The sequence below is a fragment of the Sabethes cyaneus genome, chromosome 2 (genome assembly GCF_943734655.1).
Source record: "Sabethes cyaneus chromosome 2, idSabCyanKW18_F2, whole genome shotgun sequence".
Classification (NCBI taxonomy): domain Eukaryota; kingdom Metazoa; phylum Arthropoda; class Insecta; order Diptera; family Culicidae; genus Sabethes; species Sabethes cyaneus.
Genome location: NC_071354.1, coordinates 24,104,586 through 24,118,953, shown reverse-complemented (window position 1 = coordinate 24,118,953; position 14,368 = coordinate 24,104,586). Strand labels below are relative to the sequence as shown.

Genomic DNA, 14,368 nt, shown 5'->3' with positions numbered 1-14,368 from the left:
AGAATTATATCCGATATACGGTTTTGGATTAATGCTTAGGGTTACTTGGGCAGCTATTCGAGTACAGGACAATTGCGTGGCTATTAGTACACTAACAATAGCTTCCTGTCAAGGTTCAAGAACGTGCTATGACTGGGTTGTTGGATCAATGTTCTACCTCAGAGCCAACTGAAGAGAATCCGATTAGAGGGTCTCATTTATCGTTTATCGTCTCTGCCGCAACTAAATTTACTGTACGCAATAAGCGTTAAAATATATAAAACGAGTAAATTTCATCATTTTTGGGTTTTTCGACGAAACATGTTTACTGGTACTTTTTGTAGAAATTTAAAGTTCAACCCTTTCGGAAGCCATAAAATGCGTTTTAAAGTTTTAACAATGTATAGTTTAACACCAAGCAAACTATTTTGAGCATCTTAAAAGGAATCATAAATTCCAATAGATGCTCATTGAGTGATTAAATTAGTATTTATACCATTTTCGTTAACACCTCAGCTATAAATTTGTGTTTAGTATTGGACAGCGAACAACAATTTTTCCGACTAGCGGAGGTCTGTAATTGTCTGACACTAGGGGGCCCTCTGTGTGAGCTTTTAGGTAACGGGAGTGTGCAACTATTCCTCAAAGTATAAAAGTTTTTCACTAATATTTTTAACTGAATGCAAAGTTGTTAATGCTTCGAAAACTTCCATCTAGCGCCATGCATCAAAACTTTCCACCTCCAGCTAACCACCCTTTCCCTCGACCCATCCACCATCCCCATCCGGTCCGTTTTAATCGCCGTAGTACCACATTACTACTTGCTGACCAGCATCGTGTTTTCCCTGTAGGTGTACCTACTTTCCCACTCCAACAACCCACTGATGCGTGAGATACCTGTGTGTTGTGGGGTGAAGTTCAATGCTACTGACCCTGAAGTATGCAACGGCTGAATCATTCCCGCCACTCAGCTGCCTGCTGCAGCTAGCTGTATGGGTGAGTGTCCCTTCTGGGGTTGAAAATAAAAACATAAAACAAGGCTGTTAGAATACATGAGTGCAGCAGCAGATGAAATCGAAAGTGTCCCGTAGTGCCGGATCCAACCAGGCACTCCCCTGCCCTGGTGTGGTACTCACTGCTTGCAAGCAGCAGCAGCAAGGGCGGGTGCTCGCTCAGGCGAGTGCTCACAGTTTGGATTAGGTTCCGATTTTTGTTTGTTTCGTATTTTTCGTCCTTCGTCGTATTCTTTTTCTCCCCGCCGCTGTGTGACCGACCCGTTCCTTCCAGCAGCGTACGCAACTGCCTGTGGCTGCCGTGCTGTGGCCTCTTGCCGGGGTCATCGAAAAAATCTCGGATCAGTTTTTAAAGCGCTCGCAACGAGTACGGTTGCCTGCCTCTGGACGACGCAAGTGTGGACGCCGGGAAAAGTAAAAACGGTGTTGACCTCTCCAACTCTCGGGGGGAAACGAAAAAAACGCAAGGAAGTTAAAACAATCGATCGATTGGCAAAGTTTTTCCTGTGGGAAAAGTGTTGAACACCGTCAGTGGTGGGAAAAGATTTCTACAATTATAGGTGGTGAAAAATAATAAAAAAAAATATTATTTGAAGAGTTATTCTGAAGGAATTAAATTGTGTAAAGAAGTGAATTTTGGCCCGCGGCACGCGGGATGCATACAAGCGCGATCAATTGCTGAAAAAAACGTACTCAGGATTAGCAGAACTCTGGCTCTAGGCAGGTAGGTTTCATTGAATCTGAGAACTTATTCTAGTGAAGGTCCAGTTCGAGGTCAACTCTTTGCAGGCCAAAATGTGCTCTACATTTCTTCTAGGAAAAATGGTTCGATTTTTTACGACCGGTCAGTTTGACTTTGTACCTCTGATGCGAAATGCAAATAAGGGGCGTTTCTGTGACCTCTCTCTCCGTCGGTCGAGGTAGGAAAAAGTCACTTTTACTTTTTGGGATTCTCCTTTTTTTTCTGTGTGTATTATGTTTGGTCAGAAATTAGTGCAGAAAGCACACATTTTTTGCTTGTTTTGTTTCGAACTGAAGGAACGAACGAACGAAACCGTTACCCCGTTGGGCATGGGAAACCAGGGGAGAGACGAAACAGTGAGGGCACATTTTTATGAGTTGGTCATAAAATTTAGGAGAATATTAAAACCCAACGAAAACTGTGGACTATCTCTGTCTATTGGTTCGGTTTGATGGCACTTTTTTCTGGCCTCTTGCGACAGCCGGGAATGACTTTCGGCTTCAAGATGGTTTGGAAAGCAATAAAATTGATAGTTCTATTTCGAAGGGTCATTGTTTTGAATCGGTTCCGAAGCTAATCCTTTTGGAATAATTGCGATCTGCCGTGGAAGGGATTAACCAGAAACGTTCTGTTGGTATTATGTTTACTTTTATGATTTCAAATGACCTGATATTTTGTTAAATTAGAGGGAAAAAATAGTAAAACGTTATGACATTTCATGCTCCATAACAGAATTAGTTTCTGAAAGAAAATGCTTGCAAGGCCGAAAAGGAAAATATCGATTTTTCGCCCTTCTGCAAAAAAGTACTCACTAAAGAAAGGGAAATCTAAGCAGCCAGCGACACACAACGAACAATCCCTTCCTTCCCACATCATCGCTTGCTTCGGTAAATAAAAAGCTCGCGAGCTGAAAATAAAAATAATCGTCCTCTCGGCGGCTTGGCAATGTGTGTAACGCTCTGCGTTGAGAGCCGGGAAATTTTCGGGGGGAGTTCACCCTCGCATGCGGAAGCGACCAACAAAAAAAAGATCCAGCAATAGCAACATGGCGTATTTTATTAATGGCTTTTATCTTTCTGCCTCTTTTTTGTTTTGCGTCGTCAATCGAATAGTGAACGTCGTCGATGTATGATTTAGTTAGTCATGACCGAATTGCCTTTCTAGCGAAATCGAAATCCAAACCATCAAGATCGGGATTAATTCAAAATCCCTTTTTGGAGGACCTCGCGTGGAAGATGAATAAACAAGGTGAATTTCATTAACAACCTTTATTTTGTCTCTCTTTTTCTTTTCAGTAATCAACAGAACAGCAAACGATGCAAAACTACGACTCCGTCATGTCCAGTTCGCTTCCACAGCAGCCCAACGCAGGCGGTTGGTACGACATGACCATCAAATCCGAACCAATCGACACTCCAAACGGCTACGCTCAACAGTACTCAACCGCACACCACATTCACCACCAGCAGGACACGCCGATTTCGCACTCCAGTCCAACATCCCCGCAGAGCGTAGACAGTATGGATTCTTTGAGTGGACGAAATCAATACTACGACAGTAAAACGGGCAGTAATGGAACCATGCACGGTTATAATCCACTAGGATTTAACCCTCTAACACCGCCTGGGTACGCTGGATTGTTTGTTTCCTCGCAGCACCAACAGCAGCAGCCGCAGATCCCTCGGCAAACAACTCCGAACCGCTACTACGGAAAACAGCAGGACAGTGGCTATGTGTCATCCACTCTCACTCCAACGCACACACCACCGATGGACGTCACCCCACCAAAATCTCCCAAAGATTCCGTCGAAACACCACAAAAGTCGGAGGAAGATGTTGGATCCGACTGCGGGGAATCCTACGATGGAAGTGATGATCAGGAAGGAATCCGCAAACCGAAAATCAACTCCCACGGAAAGGTTAAAAAGTTCAAATGCAAACAGTGCGAATTTGTAGCCGTAACCAAGCTAAGCTTCTGGGAGCACAGTCGAAATCACATCAAACCGGAAAAGATGCTCACCTGTCCAAAGTGCCCATTTGTAACCGAGTACAAACATCACCTGGAATATCACCTCAAAAACCATCTGCGATCGAAGCCATTCCAATGTAACAAATGCAGCTACAGTTGTGTCAATAAATCGATGCTGAACTCCCACATGAAATCTCACTCGAACGTGTTCCAGTACCACTGTGCGACCTGCAACTATGCCACCAAGTATTGTCATTCCCTGAAACTGCACCTCCGAAAACACCATCACAAACCCGGAGTCGTCCTAAACATGGACGGAACTCCGAACCCTCTACCAATTATAGACGTTTACGGCACTCGTCGTGGACCCAAATCCAAACCACCGAAGTCGGAACCAAAACCAGAACCACAACAGTCCACGAAAGCTCCTCTAACGCCAATAAACCACCAATCGCCGTTGAGCCAAATTCCGTTCACACCACCAAGCGGAGGTCAGTCTCCAAATCTGGCCCGAAATCTCCTGCCCCATCAGCTGCTCCAGAGCCCACTGGCAAACATGTTCAAAAACGCCGCCACCAGCAATCTGCCCCTGTTCCCGTACTTCCAGATGTTCGCCGATCAGCAGGCTGCAATCGCACAACTCTCGCCCAACTTCCGGCAACACTTCACCGCTCCATTCCACGACAAGATCCACAGCGAAGACTCCACGGAAAGTCCGTCCAAACCAAACTCATCGCCGTCCTCGTCGGCTTCGTCGAGCATCACCAGCCACCAGAACCACCCGTCCAGCCTAGGCGAAGAACTGCTGAAGCAGATCGCCGCTGCCACGGCGGACAGTTCCACTGTCAAAGCAGAATCCCACTCCGCAACGGACACCGACATGGACTACCAAATTAACGAAGACCACTCTCTACCGGTGGAAACCATCCTCGCGACGCCCAGCACACCGACCACCAATGGAGCCACCAGCAATGTTAGCAGCAAAAACCGCCGCAAGGGACGTGCCTTCAAGCTGGAACGGTTGAACGACTTCGCCAAAACGCTGGAACCCCTGACGGCGGCGGCTTCCCCGATGGACAACTCCGACGAAGAGAACTCCCTCGATGACCATCATCCCAGCACGGTCGCAGCCCAACAGCCGCCCATCCTCATGTCCATGTCTAACAAGCACCAGGACCCCGTCGCCGACACGACCGACGCGTCGTCGTCAGCAACGCGAACCTTCGAGTGCGAACACTGCGACATCATCTTCAAGAACGACGTCATGTACTCGATCCACAAGGGCTACCACGGGTTCGACGACGTCTACAAGTGCAACATGTGCGGCGAGAAGAGCGACGATCGGGTCGGGTTCTTTTTGCACATCGCCCGAAAGGCGCACTGAGCAGCACTGGTCCAACTTTTAACCCTAGGTTAGGAAACGCCCAATTGCCAATCAGAATTACCACTAGAATTAATCGCGGTGACGGATAATAATTGTACAAAGCACGAAAAGCACGGCAAAAGCATGTAAAAACTAGTCGTTGTTAGACATTTGTTTACTGTGTTGTATTACCTCGTAATCTTGATACGCTCCGAATGAAGAGACTGAACCAATAATCGTAGAAAGTACGAACAATGAGCAAAGAAAATCAAACCATTTTACATTCGATAAAGTTTTTCTTTTTTTTTCGTTTGTTTGTCCTAATAAATAACGAAGCCAAATGTAATATTTTAAGTTAAAATTGTATAAAAAATCGAAAGATGCATTACAAAAAATGAGCACAAAATCAAAGAATAGCGATAGGATTTATTACAAAAAAAAAACGCATTTTTTAAGGGTTAAACATAGGTAAGGTGAACCGAAAAAGTTGTTGTAAGTTTAAAGTTATTCAAACTGCTACCTGTAACTATTTATCGAAGCGAAATAAATTATTGACAGTAAAACTGACGGCTCTTTTAATCATGCTCCCCTCCGGTAAAAATTTTCATTTTCCGAACATCTTTGACCCCGAACGATCCTGAACTTCCGTTCCCATCACCCCGCCGCCGTGACAAACATGTCACGCGGTTTTTAATATTCAAATCAAACGGTATTAAGACGGTGGGTAGGTACATAATCGCTCATGTCACTCAGCGCAAGCGACAATGATCGAAAAATATGCCAAAAATGGGCCTTACCTTAAAGATGCTAGGGGAACTGTGCAGCACGCGCCACAATTTTTCTTTTAAATTTTCTCATCGACTAGGGAACAACCCCTATTCGTTTGCTCCGGAATTGCTCAAAAAGGTCAAAAATTGTCATTTTCTTACCGCTCTTCTGGTAGCCGTGAAGATTGAAAAATTCTTTTGCTTTCACATTGCTGGAAGAAGAATTTTAAAGGACACGTGCTCTGGCAAAGGACACAGATCTTTCCCTTAAAGATACTCCATATGAATATATGAAAAACATGGAAGGGCACTGTGCTGTGGGGTGAGGAAAAATTCCCCGAAGCTGGTGGTAAATTGAAATATCGCGCAGGTCAAGAAGCAAAAGTTCGTTAATTACTGGTATATTATTTTTGGAACGAAACGGAACTTGTGGAATGTCGTTATCTTGAGACTAATATCGCAAAGGAAATAAATAGGGTGATGAAACTAGTGCTAGGTTAAACAATTCCTGCTGCATTATGTTCACATCTGGCAAAGGTAAGAAATCTTTGGAAATTCTTCTCTTTAATCTGTACATCTTTTTTACGGAAAATTTAAATAATTTAGTTATTTAGTTATCTATTACTATTTGGTTGAATGATTCTGTTTTAGGAAAATGGGTATGAAATGGGTAAGGTGCCCAGCATAGCTCTAGTCATCCTAAACCCCTTACCTAGCGCCTCCACTATAAATTTATTCCCCGGAGCTTCGCTTGTCCAAGCAATAAGAATGCTCCCAACAACTATAAACTTATAATAGGTATAGGAAGAAATGGCCGCGGAGAAAATATTTTGGACAATCCAAACTGTCTTGTCAAGAAAAATCTCGTTTCCGAACATTTGCTTCTTAACGCGAAAGAGACTTTCGATAATATCAAAAATTATATGCTGATTTAATGATCGCATTAGATAGTTTAACTTTAGGCATAACTATAAGAACGTTTGGAAAATCTCACTTGCAGCTTTTTAGATAGACTTTTGGGCTTCAAAATAAATCAAATTAAATTTTAAATTTTATTAAAAGAAATTGATTTTGAAAATTTCGATATTTTCTGTTAGCTCAACACTGAACTGAACTGAAATGCCATCCTGTTTATATTCTGATCTGGCTAACTAAACAGGTCGATATCGGGTGGATGGAATTGAGTAACGCAGATTCGACCAGGTTACTGACCTTGATATTTTACTTGGCTCACATTTAGCTCGCAATACGAATCAATTGTTTTGAAAGTAAATTGGGCAAAACTCCAAGCATTCCCATTGTCTCTAGGTGTTATATCAGGACTTTTTTCGACCGCCCCGTTTCGAAACTGTAGCTTAGTATGCAATCCTCAGTAACTAGCGTTGAAGTGGGTACCCCATTAAGCATTCTGACGTTAGGCATAATGGATGTTAGGCATAACGGACAATAGGTATAATGTGCGGAATGCATAATGTATGGCAGGCCTACTGGAGATTAAGTAGACTTGTTTTGTACGAATTATCTGCCGTTAGCTTACAAGAAGCCCAATCGATTTAGTTTGGAAAAGCTGCAAACAGCATCGCCGCTGTCTTTAGCATATAGTGTGAGCAGATCCGAAGACCAGGGAAAACTAACTAGAATCGGTATATCTAAGAAAACAAATAAACCTGGATAGATGTGATTTCCAACACTTTCCACGGCAGTTTGGCAGCAACACTCGCGGCCTGTAGTCGTCTCGCCATGAATCATTTAGGAAAAGTCATAAATTTTTGTCAAGGAATTATGCCAAATGGTCGTTATACAACACACCTTCACACCAAATGGTTCCTTATGATTATGTCAATTTTTGTATGCGTCAAACGAATTCATAGGAAAGCGAAGTTTTGTAAATTTTTCCTAACGTCAGTAAGGCATTGCACATTATGCCTATCATCCATTATGCTTATCGTCCATTATGCCTAATGTTTATTATGCTTAACGTCCGTATGCCCAACGTCGCGCTCCCAACATGAAACTCGCACATCGAACGAGTGCAGAGAAAATTTATCCATAATAGCATTACGATTTCTACCATAGCGTAATCCTTCTGAGGACCTTCTACCGCCCAGTAAGAATTTGTCGCACGACGTCGAATAGACGTCGTCCACCCCAACCAAAATTTTTGCATGCGTCGTTGCAAATTCGGACGAAAAATTCTTACTAGGCTTGCGCACGCCGTCCATGCCGTCTACTTGTCTTCGGTAAACGATTATTCCAACACATTGTTTAGGACTAAAGTACAAGGTGACGAGTAGAAACTGTTGGTGTTTTTTGGACAGGTTAAATTAAAAATGGGTTAGTCACAGGGGTGTCTGCATAATTTTCATTTAGAGTGTATTCAAATGTCAACGCAGCTTGCCAATTTGTTTTGAATTTTCATTCATTTAAGGAAGCAGTAATCATGGACGCAAAATGAGAACTTGTCATAGGTCCATTTTTGAAAAACTTTCGACCGTGGGATATTTAAAAAAAGTTGAATCCACTCGAAATACACGAAAGATTCATTCTGTGTCCGGACGAAAAAATTTCCCTGCTACAGAATAACCACAACTAATAAAATGATCGAATATATGCAGCACATCTTTCTGATATTCCTCGGGACAAACTAACTGTTCAAAGGTTCCAGAATGTTTCCAGGGTCATGGAATGAGGATGTTTCTCCAAAAATTTGAAGATTCCCTTACTGTTCTTTGAACCTCGTGGTCAAATCAACACTAAATATTAAATCGTTAATGCCTTGAAGAACCAATTGCTTCCCATCATCAAAAAACATTACAAAAATACACCATATTGCTTCCAACTATATTCTGCACCGTCTCACCAGGCGACAGCTACACAGGCTTGGTGTAAGGGCAATTTACTGTATTTCTGTCTCTTCGCTTATTTGAATTCTTTCGTCTTCTATGCATGGGGTTACATGCAAGGCAAACTTGAAAGCACCGAAGGATTGACTGAAGATACTTTTAAGCAACGCACAATGGGCAAAAACTAGCTCGTAATCCCAAGAATTAGAAACCGCTGGTTTGGAATCTTATAAGATACCTATTCTTATGTAACAAAAATGCGAGAAATCGATTGGTAATGGTTTCATCCTGCGCAGACTTCGGGAAGTGGTCCGTTTTGTCCTATTTAAACAGTATAAAAACTTATTATTGGGATTACGAGCTCGTTTTTGCCCATTGTGCAAGGTTTGGAGAAAATTTGTGATGAAAGTTTGGTGTAAGGCATTTGGCGAGCTGCGATTCTTGCTATGAAAACAAGACGTCCTAATAGGGGCCTGGTTTTGATTACAGATAAGGCTCTTATATACTAGTCTATACGAGACTAGATATACTAGACTAGACTAGCTGTAACCCCCGCGCGTCACCTCGCGTCTAATTGAGAGCAAATTGGAGGTACGCTATGTAGCGCTAACGCTATGTAGCTCTATGAAGTGCAACTACGTTACATTTGCTCGTCTTGAATGTAATCTGGTATGATTGGTTTGAGTCTTTGCTTAATGTGGGGGATTATTACCACAAAAATACATATCGCGCCCCTCGTTTTGGCGACAGACATAAGCCTCTTATATTTATGATTATGATTTGCGAATGCTAAGTGTTAGCACGAGGACAAGCCTTGCCATGAGCGGCTGTCCCCATGTCAGGAGCGGCTCTTAACGCCTCGATATTCCTCAATCTAGTAAGTGGTTGTAGTCCAGGTTAGGATCGGCTCACAACAACGTCTGATTCGGCCGAATTAAAAAATGTGTTGTTTCGGCACTAAGGCTAAAAAGTTGTTCCAACGAATCGAATCTTTGAAGTGAGGTGATGTCAACCAGCTCCTTTTAAAAGAGCCGCAGCTCATCAACTCACCTCATCATCACTAATCGTACAACTGGAAAAGTTACTATTCCTTTCTTACTACAATAAAATAACCTTTTTTGTTTCATTTATTCTGGAAAGAATCGTATCCATGACTACGAAGTTGCCTGTTTAGTGAGAGAAAAGTGAGATGGAAGTATTATTGTTTTTGTTTTCATGCAAGTTTTGACAATTCAACATGGGATTTTATGTAAGTGCGAACCAGAGGGATCTATTGCTGTCGGCGTTACCGCAAATGGTGTTTGGTCTATGACGTTTGTACTGTCACGGACCAAACGGCATATGGTTGATTTTGAACCAGGGGACTCGCAACTCTATTCCTACCTGGTGCAGTCGACAGAAATTCGATTCCAAATATGCAGCGCACTTGTCGTTTGTGCTGTTTTGATCTCGGTAACGCATTTATCCCCGTTTTAGCTTAAATGAGACAAACTAAGTAACTTTTTGGAAGCTGCATATACTGCAAGAGCGGCATTTGAAGTCGTGGTCGCCTGCCTATCCCTTCACATGCGAATTCCACAATCCTTCACCGATAGATCCCCCTGATGCGAACCAAGGTATTTATTAACCTAGAGTGCGAACTAGAGAAAACTAAAATGATGACAGGTAACACAAGGTTTAACTCATTTTATGCTGAATGAGCTGAAGAGCTGTTCAGAAGAATCGAATCGCTTCAGTTAGCTGAACAATTCGAATCCGCTAACTAGTACGAGCTGATTTGTACATCTCTAGATCGAACCAGGTGCTGCTCGAACACCTGGAGTCCCGCAAACTCGGTATCGTAGCACTGCAGTAAATCTGTCGCAAAAAAGAGAAGGTTTAGTGAATCCCTAGCTTAAAGGCCAAGTTTTACCAAAACGGTGGAACTATTTACCAACGAACAGGAAGCGGGATTTGTAGTGTTGGGCAGAATGCAGAACCGCGTGGTAAGTTGGAAGGCGAACAATGCGAGGATGTGTCTGCTGAGGATAAAGGGCCATTTCTTCAATTACAGCATCATCAACGTGCACTGCTTGCACCATAGAAAACCCAACGCAGACGATGAGGAAGACGCCTTCTATGCGCGGGTGGAGGCACCGTACGACATCTGTTTGCCACGGGATATCAAGATCGTAATCGAGGACATAAACACTCAGATCGGTAGGGAAGAAATGTGGAGACCAGTGATCGGATCCAGTAACCTGCATACCGACACGAACGATAGCAGCCAACGATGTATAAACTTCGCAGCTTTCCGAGGCCTGAAGATCCGAAGCACCGTTTTCCCCGGCAAAGATATCCGCAAAGCCTCCTGAAGGTCACCTAACAAACGTACGATGAACCAAATTGACCATAGACCGCTCTCATAGATGACCGGTTTGACTCTATCATAACGAACATACGTTTCCTACGGGGTGCGAAAGTTACCTCGGATCATCACCTAATAGCAGTATCTGTGCGCTTAAAACTGTCAATCGTATACCAGGCGCGTCAAGGTCGTCCTGTTCGGTTGAACATTAGGCATCTAGATATCCCGTCATCTGTCGAGAACTACGCCAGAATACTGGACGAGGCAAAGTCTTTTTCTGAAGGGTGGGTGCTTCAACTCTCGAAGCCGGTACTAGGTGAACGACGAACACAACGAAATCAGACATATGCAGGCTTCATTTTGCTCATCTTATGCATACAGAGGCAGAGCCATCTGCTTCTCACAACGAGCAAGTGCTTTCGTTTTCTGTTCAACCTTTTCCTCTACCTCCGAACGATGCCTGAATACTGTTTTCTCTTACGACCATTCATCTTGCGCAGAAAAAGAAAGATGAAACCAAACTGATGCTCACTCGCCGGTAGAACAAAGCAGCAAAGCACTGCAAAAGCAAAACAAAACTCGTCGTATCGGAGAAGGTAATATCCAACTGAGAGAAATGAAATCGATTCGTCTTCTGCGCTTTGCCAGTAAAACGCCGAGAACTGAGATTTTTTGCAGAGCACGGCAGAAGCCTGGACTTAGATAAGGACGAGCGCAAGGTGATCGAGAGCTCGAAGCGGTTCTTCCCAAATAACACAATTTTGGTACTTTTGGTTGAGACGACTTATTTATAACCAGAATTGGTCATATAAGCAGTAGCCTTACCAACTTTGTAACAACTGTGTTAGTAGAGTTCGATAAATACCTAAATGGCGAACCTTGGAATGCCCATGGAAGATAACCTATTCGAGAAGTCAAACGAGAAATCGGGACTACTTCCAACGACGGCGACGCCGCCTACCAGATACTTTCCCAGATCCTGTTACTCCGACTGTCACCGATAGGCGATAACACAAGGTTTCGTAGGGAATTATCAGGCGGGTTTCATAGGGGCTTGCGTAACAACGGACCAAATTTCAACAATCCGATAGATCTTGCAGAAATGTCGGGAATACAGTGGATCGAGACCGGCTATGGTAGATAACGCACGAAAACGGTTTTCCGGAAAAACTGACGCGACTGATCAGAGCTACATGGGATCGAGTGTGGTGTTTCATGCGCATAGTTTTGAGTTACTTCGAAACGCGGTGATGCGTTGATTCAAGGGAACGACTTAACGTACATGTTATTCAACATCGCTCTTGTGGAGGTAATCCAACGAGCGGGCATCGAATCGATAGGCTCAATTTTTAGTAAAAGCAGCCGACTCCTAGGATTCGTAGATGACTTTGATAGCATAGCATGAAACTTTGCGACGGCGGAGGTAACCTAGGCCAGACTGAAGGCAGAATGTATGAGGATTGGGCTAAATATACGTGCATGACATGACCAAATACTTCATGAAGGAAGGAGGTTCAAGAGATAGAAACGAGCAGCCAGCAGCTCTGAGTTATACAGTTCTAAGTCAGCAATTCCATCAAAAATGACATCAAAATTTGGGTACTTATTCCTTTGCAGAAAATTTTATATTAAGATTGTAGGTAAAAATCAGACAGAGATTTAAAGTTTTAGTTTGTATGAGAATTGCAACTGTATTGTTATAATTGAGTAGATTGGGCCGTATTTTCGATTTTGACAACACAGATTTATTGCCAATTTCGAAATCTTACTGTAATGAGAAATGTGTTGATAATAAGAAGCAAACAATAAAATTGATTTGAATACTTGATTGCTGCAAGTTTGTGAGTAATAATAGAGGACGTTACCTCTTTGAAAAACTGCTAGAAAATAAAGCCAGCTTCAAGGTAAACGATTGTTTCACTTTCGTTGAGCTTGGCTGGAATAAAAGTAAAACTCTATTGAACTTTGCCTGTAGCGAATGACAAATGGTAAAAAAATAGTTTCTACCGTTTCTCCAGTTCTTCCATGAAGTCAACAGTTATCGCAATTAACGTGAAGGTCATAAACGTAGAATCTACGGCAAGAAACACATCACATCGTTCTACATTACCCCATTTATTGTACCCGAAATGGGACCGAACAGCTCCGAAGCCTTTCACTGCCCATGCCCCGTTTCGATCAGAGAATAAGCTATACAACCCAGTTTGTTTGCTTAACCGAACCAATACGGCCACCATCCGTCATTCAGACAAAACTGTAAAACTAATTTTTACCGCCGACCACCAAGGGCGAAGGACCCGAGTTTTTCCCCAAAAAAAGGCGTTCGAAAACTTGCCTCCAATGTTTGTTTTGTCCAATGCCTTCTTTCGACCGATAGGCAATAATGTTGAAAGTGAAATTTTCCCTGTCATCCCTGTGGTCATAAAAGCGAAGGATTAAAAAAGTAAAGAGAAGTTCAAACCGACCCATGCATATATGCTAATTGGTGCCATTCAAGGTTCGGTCAGGTCTTGTAATGTTTTTGTTTTTTATTTTCTTGCGTTCTTTTGATTCTTAACGAAAGGTTATCGCTTGCTAGGGGCGTTAATTATCCTGCTCGTGCCGTAAAATCCAAACTAAAGACAGCCGACAGACATGCAAAAGGACGTAAAGGATTATGTGCAATAAAACACGTCTAACTGTTTTAACTTTTACTTTTTATCGCTTCTTGTTGGGTGTTGTTTGCTCTGGGATGGTTTTGTCTCCTAACCGATCATGCCCAGGCGAACAATCGGTTGTCCTTTTTGCCTAACTGGATGAGTAGGACCAGTCTAGGAGAAGGATTAGGAATGCAACCATAAAAATTTGGAACGACTCATTTAGAGATTTGATCCTTGTGACCTTGTCACGCTTTATCATGACTAGACATGTGCAAATCTCAGTCGTCCGAAACAAGGCAAAATAGTAACGGTCACCCCAGAGCGCAGCAGAGCCGACCGTCCAGGTGAATCCAAAGATCCGCTTTATTGATCGATCAAATTTCGTCCGAACACACAAAAGCGCAACCGGCCTTTTAAATCCCAAACAATCATCCCAAATACTGACCATATGCGGAGAACGAAGATGAAACGAACTCACGATCAAGAACACACCAAAGGACATTCATGATTTATCGATCATCTTTCCAGCTTACTTCCACCCAACAACATATGTCCGATCCCCGAGCCGATCGTTCCGTGCAATAAAAAACAGCAAACGGATCTTTGATTTATCAGAGAGAGAAAAAATGAGCCACAATCGGACCCTTAATTGTTGTGTGTCCGTCCGTCCGTCCGTCGCTGAGCTTACGCCAGGGATAACAAACCC

At 43.0% G+C, this 14,368-nt stretch overlaps 1 protein-coding gene across 1 annotated transcript in view; it reads right to left on the bottom strand.

Annotated features, from left to right (window-relative positions):
• Window positions 1-14,368, bottom strand: part of LOC128738265 (whirlin) — a 160,864-nt gene that overhangs the window by 48,113 nt on the left and 98,383 nt on the right. The window lies entirely within an intron of this gene.